The sequence below is a fragment of the Protopterus annectens genome, chromosome 3.part0 (assembly GCF_019279795.1).
Source record: "Protopterus annectens isolate FY-2018-M chromosome 3.part0, PAN1.0, whole genome shotgun sequence".
Classification (NCBI taxonomy): domain Eukaryota; kingdom Metazoa; phylum Chordata; order Ceratodontiformes; family Protopteridae; genus Protopterus; species Protopterus annectens.
Genome location: NC_056731.1, coordinates 484,548,614 through 484,563,464, shown reverse-complemented (window position 1 = coordinate 484,563,464; position 14,851 = coordinate 484,548,614). Strand labels below are relative to the sequence as shown.

Genomic DNA, 14,851 nt, shown 5'->3' with positions numbered 1-14,851 from the left:
AAGTACCGGGGAGCTAGAATTGATGTGGGGGGCTGCATATGGGGGTGGAGTGGCTGTGTATTGGGAGGCTACAATCCATTACCCTGCCTAGGGTCCCATTTGACCATGAATCCAGCTCTGCATAAAAGGCCACGTTTCTGGTACTTAAGGAGAAGCACATGCATAGTCTGAGAAGGTTACTAGAAAAAAGTGTGCATTGAACATTCAAGGCCTCAGTAGCTAGACATTCATTGAATGTATTTCTGACTTTTTTTTTTTTGCTTTCCCAATTTGCTTTTTATTCCCTGTCTACTGTTTAAAGAAACTGAAGTCCCAGTTTCTTTGAAAAGGATCTGTTTTGGGGTGTTTTCTGCAAATATATTTGTTCTCTCATATGAGCTTTGACTAATGTTGTACAGTATTAACTGCAGGTTTATTGTTAGATGGTTCAGTTTCAGAACACAGGTATCTTACAACCACTCATTTCTAACATTTTTGTCCACAGCAAACATATACAGTTAAAAATGTTCAGGTTAAAAAAAAACTTAGTATGCATCTCATTTATAATCTTAATGGGCTCTTATGACATCAGGACCAAACACAATACTCTTTTCTCAGAACAGAATGACATGTTTCTGTCAACCTGAATGTTATAGCAACATATATGTATGTTACTTCTTCTGATAGATATGCACGTTTGAGATTCTGCTGTCTTCTTTTCCTAATTGCAGTTAGGTCATGTAGAATGCAGTATAAGGTTGACTATCCAGGTGCACATATTTGAGATTCTAATCTACAATATAAGGCTAAACTGCTAGTAGGTATGTTAGCCTGAATATTTCATGAGAACATATTGAAACAGTAGGGGGTATATTGTCATTTTTATGTAGGGTCAAATTCAAGCCAGAATAGCCTTTTCAATTTGGCAGGCTGCAGCATAGTGTAGCTTAGTTTTTTTTTTTTGTTTTTTTTTTTTTTTTTTTTGTTTTGTTTTTTTCATAGTAACAAACTGAAAACCTTCTAGATCATAAATCTATAACTTTGTTGCACTTTTTTAACTAAAAAAATGAGTATGGGGTTCTTCAGAAAGAATTATAACACAACCATACTGCTGTAAATAACATGGTCATTAGCAAGATGTAGCCTAATTGGGATTAAGCATTCATAGAGTGGACATGCCTGCATAATAAAGCCATGCATTTGAGAAAACAGCAGTCACTCTGTAAGTGAGTAGACCTTGCTGTGTAGGTAGTCGCATGATCTGAGGACATCAGCACACAAGTAGTGTGCTTGCTGTTATAAATGTTCAGTCTTGCTTTGAAGGGCCACATGCCTTCAGTACAGGGGTCTACTTCAGAAAGACGAAAACGCAAAGTCTCGAACGCTCACATGAACAAATAATCAGACTCAAAAGTGGTATTTTGGGATCGCAGTACAGTGAAGATTGGAAAATTTGCCCTTTCCTCACTGTAGTACAATCTCCAGGAATATATATTTAGTTGGGGTGTGGGGGACACAGCCCCCCACAATACCAATTTCGAGTTTTTGATTATTCGCTCATGTGAGCGTTCAAGAGTTTGCGTTTTTGGTTTTATGACATAGACCCCAGTACAGGCATAACTTCAGCCCATGCAAGGCATACACAGCAAAGTCCCAACTAAATTTGTTTAAAGTGGGGAAAAGACCATAGGTGACTGAAAGGACCAGAACATGAGGACAGCAACCAAAGAATGCCACTGAAGAAAAAAAGGAAGAGTTCATGAGAGTCTAGGAAGAAAGGTATTTTTGGAACAGCTGACTTTTCAAAGAATGGTAGAGAGGAACAGAAGCATGGGAAAGTTTGTGAGTAGGAAGGAGAGTATAGGGACAGCAGCAGGGTCAGGCATATAAATATATAACTTGTACAAAGATGGACAGGGGAGTTACTGACACAAAAAGAGAGCCACAGTGGAGAAGTGCAGACAGTAGGTGGACAACTGGTGTGGGAAGGACTGGACCAGAATGGGTGATACAGTGGGGTGAGGGCAGCCTGCCAAGTCATTCCAGATGGGAACCTGCTCAGAAGTCGGTCATCTCCATGGCTAATGTCAGGGTGGACTGTGCTGCTAGGTTCCAGATGGTCAGGGTTGATTGGCTACACAACTCTACTAGCCGTATGAAAAAATGTTCCAAATTGCTGGTCCATGTTGGTTTGCACTAGTCAGTGCACCTTGCACTGAGTGACCCAAGAAGGCATCTCCACACCACTTTCAAACAAGGAGCCTATGTCACACATGAAAATGCAGCAACAGAGGCCACCAGTGAATACTTCAGTTCATCCTCCACAAAGTGGCTTTCATCACCTTGCACTGGCATAATGGGAAGTCAGATGGTAGCTGGTGCAGAACATGGCAGCTGCTGCCTCACCACTGCTTGCGCCATGGCTGAACCTCCAGAAGAAAAATGAAAATTAATGGAGAAAAGCAAAAAGCAAAAAAAAAAAAAATCAGCATAATTAAAAAGACTGGAAATCAGAATGCAGCAGCTCACAGATACAATGGTCAGTTTGATGTGGCACATATTGGCCCTGGAAGAATTACCAGCAGTCAGCACAACAGTGTAAATCAGTAGCTGGGGAGCAACTATTATACAACACAAGATAATATTAAGGGGAAAGGAGTGCAGCTGGCACAGTGAGGTCCTGTTGGATCCACATAGGCTGCGTGGACTCTCCAGGTCAAGTCCTCGAGTGAAAATGATAGCTAAGGTGCAATGCCACACACACTGTGGCCATCTATGGCAGCATTATACACGTTCGGTACAGTATGTGTGTGTTTGGGGGGGGGGGGTAACAACAATGTGGCCAGGAACCACAGTACATGACATACATATGCCAAAACACAGCCTTAACATGATGACCATGATCATTAGTGAGATGGAAATTTTTGTTAGAGCAGTTAGACTCCACAGCTGTGAACACCTTAAGTGATGTCAGTGATCATGCATGAGCCTTACTAGATAGTTGTGTATAAGCCGTGTTGTAACATGATAAAAAGTACAGTCATCATTTTTCAGAAAATTGTATTCTAGTGAACGACACAATAAAGAACACATTGGCATCCAAGTATACTGATATGTAAGGAAGGTAGAAGTAGATAGGATTACTAGTAATGCACATTGCAATTTCGGTGACTGCTTTGGGGTTACACGACTACCATGCATGCTGTTTCATTGTGTATGTTAAAACTGTCCTGGTCATGACTGAGATGTGACAGGATGTGAAGGAGCTGAAACTGATGGGATACAGAGAAGAGATTGCAGTCTTGTGTGTGTCTGTAGCTAGCCAGATCACAGGGAACTGGCAAACTTGTAGTCTTGGTGGACTAGAACCCATCCAGGGCTCACTGTACAGGCAGGACAGGTTGCAGTCCTGGGGGATGGGGGTGGAAACAGCCATGGCACAGGGAAAAGGCAAAACTGCTTGCAGTCTTGTTTGGGATTAGGCATACAGGCAGAACATGGTTAGCAGGCAGGCTGAGCTACAGTGTGACTGTCTGCACAATGTTGAATAGGCACACAGACAAAGGGTGTAATACATTTGGCACACACTGTTCCATTGTCACTTGCCATGAAACTGTGCATGTGGCTCATGTACTCATAACTGCCACAATGTGGCACACTGTAGCACACTCTCAGAATAGATATTTTATAGCAGTGAACAAGACTGTGCCCACCACAAGGGTATTGGAGGTAGTGAGGTGGCAGGTATTGCCTGAAATGGGCAGTCTTGCATACACACACTGATCTGTGTGTACACCAGGTGTGGCTGTGGTATAATTACACCAAGAAAATGCCAGTGCATGAAAGCGTGTACCCTGCACGAAACTGAGGTGTTGCTGCTGCAGGCCTTATACACACATGACAGGTGTGGCAGAAAGTGGTGCAGGATATCAGTGCAGTGGGTGGTCATAAACAAAAGTTGATTCAAATGCATTGCAAGGTAACTGACATGATCCACCACACCAGTACCAATGCCCAGGACATAGCCAGGGACTGGTTGATTATCAGGGCACACCTCAACACAGTAGCAGCTCACAAATAACAGAAGTTCTTACTGTCCCTCACTAGTGATACTGAGAAAATACCAGTATCCAGTGGTGGTGTGGATGTGGAAACTAAGCTTGTCAGGATAGTCTTTGTCTCTGTTGGGGATGCCCCAGGTGAGTAATGGCACATGCTGTCCTTGTAGGACATTACCAAGCACACCAGCCTGGTTCTCCCAGAGACATCAGGGCTGCAACTGAGAACATCTGCACCACAAGGTGCAACTACCTGAATGTCTTTGAGGGATGCACCAGGTGAGCAGTACCACATACTATTCCAATTGGACATTGCCTGTTTCCTCTACACAATTTACTCAGATATACTGTTTGGCATTTCTGTCACCCAGGGATGTCGAGCCTGCAGTGGAGGCAGCCTGCACCAGAAGTTATGAATTTACTCCAAAGTTATGTACGTACTTTGTATGTAGCCATTCAGGGTCCCATAGTACAACACCAAACCTCTCCCCTGTAGGTGTAACTTGACTAACACAGTCATGCCCACCCAGGCTATAGTGGCAGCCTTGCATCTGCCAGAATTGTACAGCAGGGACCAAGGTGACAGTGATTCTGAAGGCTCCATACCTTCACCTGAAGACATGATCCCTGACACAGTACAATGCATACAGCCATGTGCATACTTACTGTAGAAACCACTCGAGCATTCTACCTGTGCTAGTGTTGCTGTCCTATGCCACTGTGACCCCCAGCTGTGTAAATACTGATGGCTGTGTTCTGCCCAATCTGTGACTGATGTGGTTATGGTAATGTCTGATGCACAGTATGGCCAGTCAGTGCACAGCAATGTATAGTTTGGATGTGGCATTGCATGTATCAGTTTTGTTCTGCATTTGTCCTGTCATGACCCATTAGTTGAGGATGAGGCACTGCCTCTTTGCCAGTGCCATGACCCTGCCTCACATGGGAGCTTGCAGCAGCTGTGTCATCAAGTGACTCCTCCACTGGCTCAGCTTCCACTGCTAACACAAGAATGCCAGCCAGTGCTATGGTCTCCACTTGCTCTCACAGTTATTGTAACATTGTATTGTATACCATGGCATACATCACAATTGTCTTGCTGTATACCTCTTATGCATATTGCTGTGCACTACCAGTTGTATCTACGCAGTGGAAGTGGGACTTGAGAATTCCAGTAACATCTTTGATAATGTTGCATACCTGCACCAGGTACTCCATCCCTACTACTGTTTCTGTTCTGCAGATGGGGTTCATCAGCTCCAAGACATATGCAGCATCACCTGCAACACAGAACAGCAGATGCTATTATGAGTGGTCTGAAGTCTGTGTTTATGGGACTGAACCTTCTTGGCCTCTAGGGTTAGCAGTGTATGCACCTATCAACTAACTAACCCTCTGGAAGGTCCCCTGTGCAAATTGCTGGTGCAGGTCACTCATCTGATATGACATATATGTGAATCACTTGAACTGCCTGGATGGCACACATACATTGTATGTAATACCCTGTCCCACTGTACATCATCTTGCAGTTAATGGAGTGGAAGCTCTCTGTACTGATATAACAAATGCCATGTGGAACAGGTGGCACCTCATTAACAATATGGTTACAGTCCGTGGCCTCCAAGATGTCCGGGAGATTGACTATGTCATAGAATGCCTGCACAGTGGTGGATGTTCCTCATTAGATTGTTGTTGCCATAGTGTAAACTATATGGGACATACCTTGGCAGGGATCAGATGTCCAGCCAGCTTCCAAAGCTTCTGGGCATATTCCATGTGCGCATGTGACCTTTAGAGTTCCAGGGCAGGCCAGTATAAAAACAGATGTACTGGCATGAAAAAATAGGAACTTTCTTGTCATTGAAGCAACCCAGAAAGTCTGACTTTCTGCTGCAACTTTGTATGTTCAGTGTTAAGGGTACACACATTGAGGGCATCCCTTCATAGTTTGTGATCCTTTTTTTTCTGAATTTATTTCTAAGAGAAAAGATAAGCTTAACTGTAGACACCATGTTCTCTACAAAGATCACACATCTTGCTTTTTTTGCTTGGGGGAAGAACATGTCATTCAGTCCTATTCGTTATGTAGAACTTTTACTCCTAAAATTCTAAAAAGCAGGCAAAGTGCCCTCTTATAATATTTATAAAATCTAAAGTTGAAGCGACTTACCTACAGAGTACTGGACCAGGGTTCTAGCTCCTCATACATTCACCCTCCAAGCCCCAAGAAGTGAAAAATATCCAGGAAGGCTTCAGGTTTCATTCATGTTTCTGTTTGCCTCTGCTTTCAGTGAGCAACTCCACTGTGACCATTTTAGAGCCCTCGAAATGTTCATCAGTTTCCCTCAACTCCTGTAGCATTGCTCCCCATGAAGCTGCTGACAGCAGAAAGATAAACACCTCCTCCAGTGCTACTCATGCATCCACTTTGGGCAAGGGAGAACCACTATTGCTATTGGTGGAAAAGGGAGCGGATGTTATTTAAAGGACCACAATGAGGAGCTGGATTCCCAGGGAGATGACTGTATGTCTGGGTGCTCGTTTTCATGATACACTTCCAGGAAAAAGAAGCAAAAACTGAAGCATTCTTCTGCTCCTGTACCCCTTTCAGTTAAGGAGATTGGAAAATTATTTGCCTTTACCAAGGGGGTATTTAAAGGTTTTCAGTCATTACAATTTGTGACTTCCCAACAGTCTTAAAGGAAAAGGTCACCTTCACCATCAGATTCTGACTCAGGGTCTGAGGTAAAGGAGCTAGGCTTAGATTATGCCTAACAAGTTTCTACTCCAGATAACTGGGAATCTGAGTCTGAAGAGTACATATCTCAAGACTCTTAAGCTGACGTCGTTTTTGACACCAGTGGCAGGATGAAGGAGCTCCTTAAGTTGGAAACAAAAGAAATGCCTGATACTCAGCAAATTTATCATTAATTGTTACAAATGAATTTTCCTCAACCCGCGGTTATTCCCCCTGTTTTAGCAGCTATGGCGGATGACTCTAAAGTAGTCAGCAGTTCTCCTGACAGTCAACCACTAGCCCCAGGAAATCTTATAAACTGTATAAAGTTCCACACCCACACAGATTTCTCTTTAGAAACCACAGAGCAGATTGTGCAACTGTTTCTCTTTCAAAATCAACTTCGTCCAAACACATTATGGCATCTAATCCTATTCCATCAGACAAAGATGAAGAGTTATTGATGGGTACTTCTTCCACCTTAGCTTCAGAACAGTAACTTGTCAGGCTCACGTGTTTAAGCTTCTTCTGGCTTCTTTTGACCATATGAAAAAATTTATTGCTGATCTTCCTACCTTTGATACTAAGGCATCTTTAAATTCCATACTTCCATCTGTGTATCGGATTACTGAACACACTCTTAAAAGTTCTGTGACATTGCTGATGCTGTGTCCAGGGTAGCAGTCACTGGATCAGAAATTTCCAGGCCCAGCGCTTCCTGGAATTCATCAACTCAAACGTCCTGGAACAGCTGGTAAACTCCCCTACCAGAGGTGAAAACATATTGGACCTGGTCATCACCAACATGGGCGACAGGTGTTCCACACCGGAGGTCAGCCTGTCACCGGTTAGCTCAGACCATAATCTAATCACTCTGGATGTCCACACCCCACCACCACCCCCAACTAAGGAAACTAGAGTAAAAAGCTTCTCTAAAGCAAACTTCATCTTAAGACAGAGGTGGTAAGTTTCACAGCCCCCATGCTAAAGGATAATGCTGCCCAAGATGCAGAAACCTTTACAAATGCACTCTATGAGCACCTACAAGGATGCATGGATTGTGCCATCCCTAGCAAAACCAAGACTCACTCCTCTAAGAGAAGGAAACCAGTTTGGTGGACCCCTGCAATAAACAGGCTATACAATAGAAGGAGGAAACTAGTTCAGAAAAAAAGCAAATCCCAAGAAGGAAAGACATCCCTGATCAGTATCAGTAAGAAACTAAGGTCCCTCATGAAATCATCCAAGGCTAACTTTGAAAGAAACATGGCCGAGGATTCAAAAGATAACCACAAAGCCTTCTTCAGCTATGTTAAGAATCTAAGTGTCAACTTGCAGATATGCACTGAACTAGTGCAAAATAGCACAAAATATACTGAACCTGCTGATATTGCCAACATCCTGGCAGATAGATTCAGTGCAAACTTCACCCCCCCCCCCCACCTCCAAAAGGGCCCACAACAAAACAGGAAAAGTGTAGGGCCCTAGAAATAACAGACGCACAAGTGAAAACAGACCCTTTCAAAAGCCAAAAACACAGCGTCAATGGGACCAGATGTTGTCCCAAGCTGCGTCTTGCATGAACTACAGAATGAGGTAACCCCCCACCTAAACACGCTGTTCAACCTCAGCCTCTCCACAGGCTAAGTGCCCATAGAATGGTGCAAAGCAATGGTTATTCCTCTCCACAAAGGAGGGGCCACAACCGACTCTGGTAACTATTGCCCCATAAATCTGACTAGCCTGGTCTGCAAGGCTATGGAGCGCATCATCATGGAACTCATTAACAAAGACATTGGGAACCGCCAAGCACTTGACCCGACCCAGTTCTGCTTTGTTAAGGGCAGATCATACCTACCTTGACCTCGCCAATGCTTTTGACACCATTCCCCACTCTGGTATTACAGAAAAACTCACCAGCCTGAACATAAACCCCTACGTCACAAGATGGGTTGCCAACTGGCTTACAGACAGAACTCACACGGTAAGAATAGCGGGCTCCAGGTCCGACTCTAAACCAGTTACAAGTGCTGTCCCACAAGGCTCGGTCCTGGGACCCCTACTGTTCAGCATATACTTCTCAGAAGTGCAGGCAAACACAGGAGGACTATGGCTAACCAAGTTTGTCAAACTGGAAGCCATAATTGACTCTCCAGCTGACACAGACATCCTCCAAAAGGGCCTTACTGAGACTGAGACCTGGTGTCAAAGTCATGGCCTCAAGCTAAATGCCAAAAAATGCATAGATATCCCATTTGGGAAAAACAAAACACCCACGAATTACCACATAGGTGGCAGCCCCCTTAATACAGAAGAGGTAATAAGAGATCTGGGGACCCAGGTAGATAGTAATCTCTCCTTTGACAATCATATTGCCAAAGTAGTTAGGAAATCCTTCTATGTGACCCATCTAATTACTAAAGGGTTCGCATCAAGAAATAAAGAGGTTATAGTGCCCCTCTACTCGTCACTCATTAGACTCATCATAGAGTACAATGCCCCGTTTGGGATGTACCTCACAAGACACTTCCAACAGCTGGAAAGACCACAAAAGTACCTCACCAAGAGGATTACTGGCCTCAAACATATGTCCTATGCAGCCCGACTGAAAAAACTAAGGCTGTATTCGGTGGCATATCGCTTACTCAGAGGTGATCTCCGCCTGACTTACAAAGCCATGTCCAACTCAGAATTGATGGACATGCTCCACCTAAAGAAATCCAAGTCACTGTGAACAACGCACTCTAGTGAGCTAAATCTCACCACAACAATAAATAGAACATGCTGGAGGGATAGATTCCTATCACAGAGACTCTCCATGCTTTGGAACAAAATTCCAAATTACATCAGGTAGAGCCCCTCACTAACACTCTTCAAGAGAAACCATGGTGAGTGGATGGGTAACAGAAAATACACCCCTGGGATCACTTCATTGGCTCTGCTTACAGAGGATCAGTTACTTAATCAATGGGGCGGCGAAAGCCGACACACTTTGGCTAGGCTTATAAATGCCCTCTGGCAGAAAGCCTAGTACCTACATATGAACCTATATGAGGTTCACCAGGCTACATGCTCAGAATATGCCAGGGGATGTGAAAGCTGAAATTTTTAGTAGACCTCTGGATAAAGAGATGTTATTTGGGCCTTCCTCTACTGATATCCTAAAAACGTTTGATGAAAGGGGGAAGTTAATCCAAGGGGTCTTTCAGATATTTAAGTCCCTTATCCTCAAATGTAACAGAAACTGTTCTTCTAGGCCAGGGCCCTTTTATAGGAAACAATACAAACAATCCCAGCAAATGAAGTGGTGGAAGAGAGTTTCAGAATAGAAAGGAGGGATTTGCCAAGCCTGAAGATGATCTTAAAAAAGATGATTGACCATACCTGTCATTAGTCTATTCCCCTTTCCCACCCTGGTAACCCAGTAAAGTTTTCCCAAAACCTAGGTCTTGACATTCCTCGACATCAGATTAATTACTTCAGACATTTGGGTCCTGAGAATCATTCAAAAAGGATACAGCTAACAGTTGCACTCCTTGCTCCCATTTCAAATAATTACTCTTCATCTTTCAATCAAACCTCCCTGTATTCTTCTACCCTGGATCAAATTTATTTTTTGTTATTTTGTTTTATTCATCCTTTGTTGACCAGGTTAGTCCCAATAGGCTAGTGGTCTCTTTTTTCAAGGGATTCCACTGGTGGTATTTGTACTACTAGGGGAAATTTATCCAGAGCATTGTGAATCTTCCCTCTACTCTTTTTGGTGGGTGCTGCGGGATAATTGACATCCACCTGAGCTACAACTCAACCAGATGGGACCTCTGTTTAAACGTCTCATCTGAAGGATGCTTAGAATGCTGTGTCAGAGTAATGGTGCCTTTTCCTCCATGTCAGATGGAAAGAAAGGGTTTTACTTGAGGATTTTGCTGGTTCAAAAGTAAGAAGGAACTTGAAGACCTTTCCTGGACCTTTTATTTCTAGAAAATCACATAAAAAAATCCAAAATTTAAATGCTGTCTCTCCAGTCTCTGCTACCTCTCATTCCTCCTTGCGGTTTCCTAGTAAATCTAAGCTTAAAAGATGCCTATCATCAGATTCCAATTCTTATAGACTTCAGATGCTTTTTAATATTTTCTGTGTCTGGTTCACAGTTTCAGGTTCTGCTTTGTCCTTTGGGTTGTCAGCAGCTCAAAGAGTGTGTTCAGTGTGTCTGGCATCTGTAATAGTTCCTTATGTGGGGATTTATATTTCCCTGTTTAGATGACTGTGTTATATTTGCCAGCTCTTTTCTACACTGTCAGGAGTTCACTTCTCAGTTTGTAAACCTAGAACAATCGATCTTCTTTCATTCCATCTCACAAGATAGTGTTTCTAGGTTGTCTCCTAAATATATGTATCATGATGGCTTTTCTTACTCAGGCAAAGTGAACTTTTTTAAGGAACAGCTTCTGACATTTTCCAGCCAAACTCTCACAACAACATGAGAGTATCTCATGGTTTTAGGATTCATGGCTTCTACAATCCTCATGATTCCTCTAGCCAGACTTCATATAAGAAAAAGTAAGTGGTTCCTCAAATCAATTTAGGCCAAACACCAGCACTCCCTCTTTTCAGATTCCAGTGCTGGCCTTTGTCAAAAGTGAGCTCCTCTGGTGGGTGAATCAATTATCCGTCAGTCCAGGTATCCCTTTCTCCTGTCTAGCCCTTATTCATTCTGCAACCCCAGATGTAATAGATTTTACATGGGGAGCTGTATTTAAAGGGGTGAAAGTTCAGGGTATGTTGGGCCAGCAGGACAAACTGAACTACATAAATATCAAAGAATGATTTATTTATGCTGTCAGACCTCTAAACCATCTCTGGAGCTCAGGACCTTTATTAATTATCACAGACAGTACCACATTTATGTGGTACACAAACAGGAGAACCACATCTTACTCCCTTTGCAGACTTGCTGTGATAACCTGGGAAACTAGCAAATCAGCAGTGTCTGCTCCTACAGACTGCACACATTATGTCAGAGCAGCATTTTGTAACAAACAAGCTGATCACGATCATGTCAGATCCCTATGAGTTACATCCCAAGGCCTTCCAGGAAATCATCCACCTGTGGAAATGTTAAGTAGATCTGTTTGCCTCCATTCACAACAGAGAGTTCAATAACTTTTCCACTAGGACTCCTTGCAAAAAAACATTGGAAGATTAATGCCTCCTCTTCTCCATGGACAGGAGTGGCATTTGTCCACACTTTCACCTGATAACCAGAGTTCTTTTGAAGAGCCATAAGGGTTCTTCAGAAGTTATTCTAGTGACTACCTTTTGTCCCAGAGAACAGTGGCTCTCCCTTCTTTTAAAATTGGCTGTGGTAATTAACAAAAGCTTCTTCACAGGATGGACTAACTCATACAAAACCTTTATCCACCCTAACCTGAAAATTCTTCAACACATAGCCTGGGTGATAGAATTCTAATACTTTTTAGGCACCTTTTCTCTGAAGGCATGCAGCAACTGTTTAAAAAGGATAAAAAAAACTTTGACTCAGAAATCATATATGACTTATGGCATAGTGGATAAGATTTTTCTAGTTAGTGCCATGCTTTAATCCAAGAACCCTTTCAGGCTCAGTTACCGTTGGCTGTTCAGTATTTGTGTGGGTTATTGTCCTCTGGCTTTTCTTACTCTTAAATAAAGCCCATGGCCATTTACGCCTGTCTGCCTATGGATTCCCCACTCACTTTTTATCTCAAGTGAAGCAGTTTCTGAAAGGCGTTTTGTATATTCATCCACCTAAAAAACAAGTGGGTCTTCCATGGGATCTTAACTTTTGTAGTGGAAAAAATGTACACATTTTCCTTTTGAAAAAGATCACAAGAATGATCTGAAGTTCTTATCATGGAAAACAGTGTTACTCTTCTTGCAGACGTCAGAGCAATGAGTGTCTTGACTTACCAGATATTATGGTAACTCCACTTTATCTTATCTTTCACAAAAGTAGGATACCTTTAAGAACCAGTCCTTCTTTTATGACTAAAGTGGTTTCAGAGTTTACTTTAAATGAGTCTATTCATTTCCCTGCTTTCTTTCTAGAACCAAAAAATAAGGGAGAGTCTGAATGTCCAAAGGCAACTCAGATACTACATTGAGAGAACAAAGGACTTCAGGAATTCTAATAAATTGTTTATTGCTTATGAAGATAAGAAAAAGGGACAGTCAGTATCAATATACTATTTTCAAATGGCTGTCTCATGCCATTCGATTTTTTGCTATAAATACCATGACAAAACGCTTCCAGGCAAAGTCAGAGCCCACTCTACCAGGGTACAGCTATTTCTACTGCTTTTTTGGAAAGGAGCAGATTCAAGAAAAATTTTAGAGGCAGCAACTTGGTGGTCTTTACATACTTTTAACAAGCACTCCAAAATCTGCAGGACCCAGGCAAGATTTACTACAAATGTTCGCCAAGGGCTCCTTCTTCCTTTTCCCTTTCTTTCTTTTTAAGCCCTGGTGTTCTACCTGTATAGCTTAGAATACTGCAACAGTGATCTAATGATGAACATAGTACAGCTGTGTAAGTCTATTTACTGTAATAGATGTTGGAGTTGATCACTATTGCAGAATAAAACATCATCCCTCCTTCCCCCTTCTTATGTTCTGCAGGGGTGGGGATTCAGATCGTCTTAGTACATTTTTCTTTTCCTTAGTAGGTTTATAGCCTACCAGGTTTAAGGTGCAAAAAAGCTCAGATTTTTGGTGACCATTTGTTTGCTTTTTATACCAGCTCATCCTGGAGCTCTAACGGTCATATGGGTGAGTGGAAGGTACCCTGCAGCTTTGGAAGCTAGCTGGACATCTGATCCTTAGCATCAGTATATAGGAATTGATGTAGGATTCACAATGCTGAGGCTTGCAAAACTTATAGTGTATCTCCATGTGCACTAGCCCTCATGTCCGATGAGATGGGGCAGTCCATGCATCCCCCTTTGAAGCCATATGAGGAGTTGGGATGGCATTTGTCTACTACCTCTCATATAATGTGTCTGTCCACACAGTAGCAATCAACTACGTCCCAGTCATGGGTGTGATGATATGTCAGCTGCTGATGAACTCTTCTATGACACACAGATTTCATAGACTCATAGATTGTTACTGGGCTAGTAACCCAGGGGGTATTTCTAAGCCTAGCTAAGTTTTCCCAAAAGAATAATGATGTCCTGTATTCAGATAGGACCTTGAGGGCCAGGCATTTATTAGCTACCTCTGTCCATAAAGGACATGGATGCCAGACGTGGTGCAAATTTCCTATTCCCCTTCCACTGGTCTAGGTTTTGCTTAAATTGAGTAATAGATGAACTCGGCTTCACATGAATGGGAAGCCTGTTTCATAGGAGTGGCAGTCTCTGGAACATATATCTGTTTCTCCAGCATGTTCTGTTTAAGTCGAAGACAAAATTCAGGTCCTTAGACCTTGTATTTTTTTACTTACGAATATGCAGGAGATTCATAAGTGTGGGGCTTGTGGATGGCTTATAAGCCAACAATCTATAGGAAACTGAGTAGAGGGAAAGGCAGGTCTGTTGCACCTTGTAGCCATTTTGTAAGGAACCTCTGAGGTTGCTCTAGTTGCTGCATATGCCTGGTCAGGTACACACCAAAGGGAGCGTTGTATTCTATGATTGATCTGAGTGGGATAATGACCTTGTTGGACGTAGATGCCACGCCCTTACTTATAAGTTGTGCAGCATAAAAGGATTTCCTCACCATTGTGGCCTCATGGTGGCCAAAGGTAAGGTTACTGTCTATGTGTGTACCAAGACCCCCTGACCACTGGGTCGCCTCTTAGAGGCCTATTATCAACATGGTAATTAGCTGGGATGGTTGACTTCCCAAAGGGTACAATTATGCATTTCTTAGCATTGAGTTTAAGACCATGACGTTGGCACCATCTGTTAGTAAGAGACAGGCTTGAAATTATCTGCAGACTTAGTCAGCCATAAATGCAAAACCACAAGTTCAAACCAAAAAGGGTACCAAAAACGATACACAGGAACAGCAAACAGGATCAGTTTATTCCCAGTTT

General features: G+C 42.7%; 1 protein-coding gene across 4 annotated transcripts in view; it reads left to right on the top strand.

Moving 5' to 3' along the window:
- CMBL (carboxymethylenebutenolidase homolog) overlaps positions 1-14,851 on the top strand; it is a 525,809-nt gene that overhangs the window by 181,547 nt on the left and 329,411 nt on the right. The gene's annotated exons all lie outside the window — the stretch shown is intronic.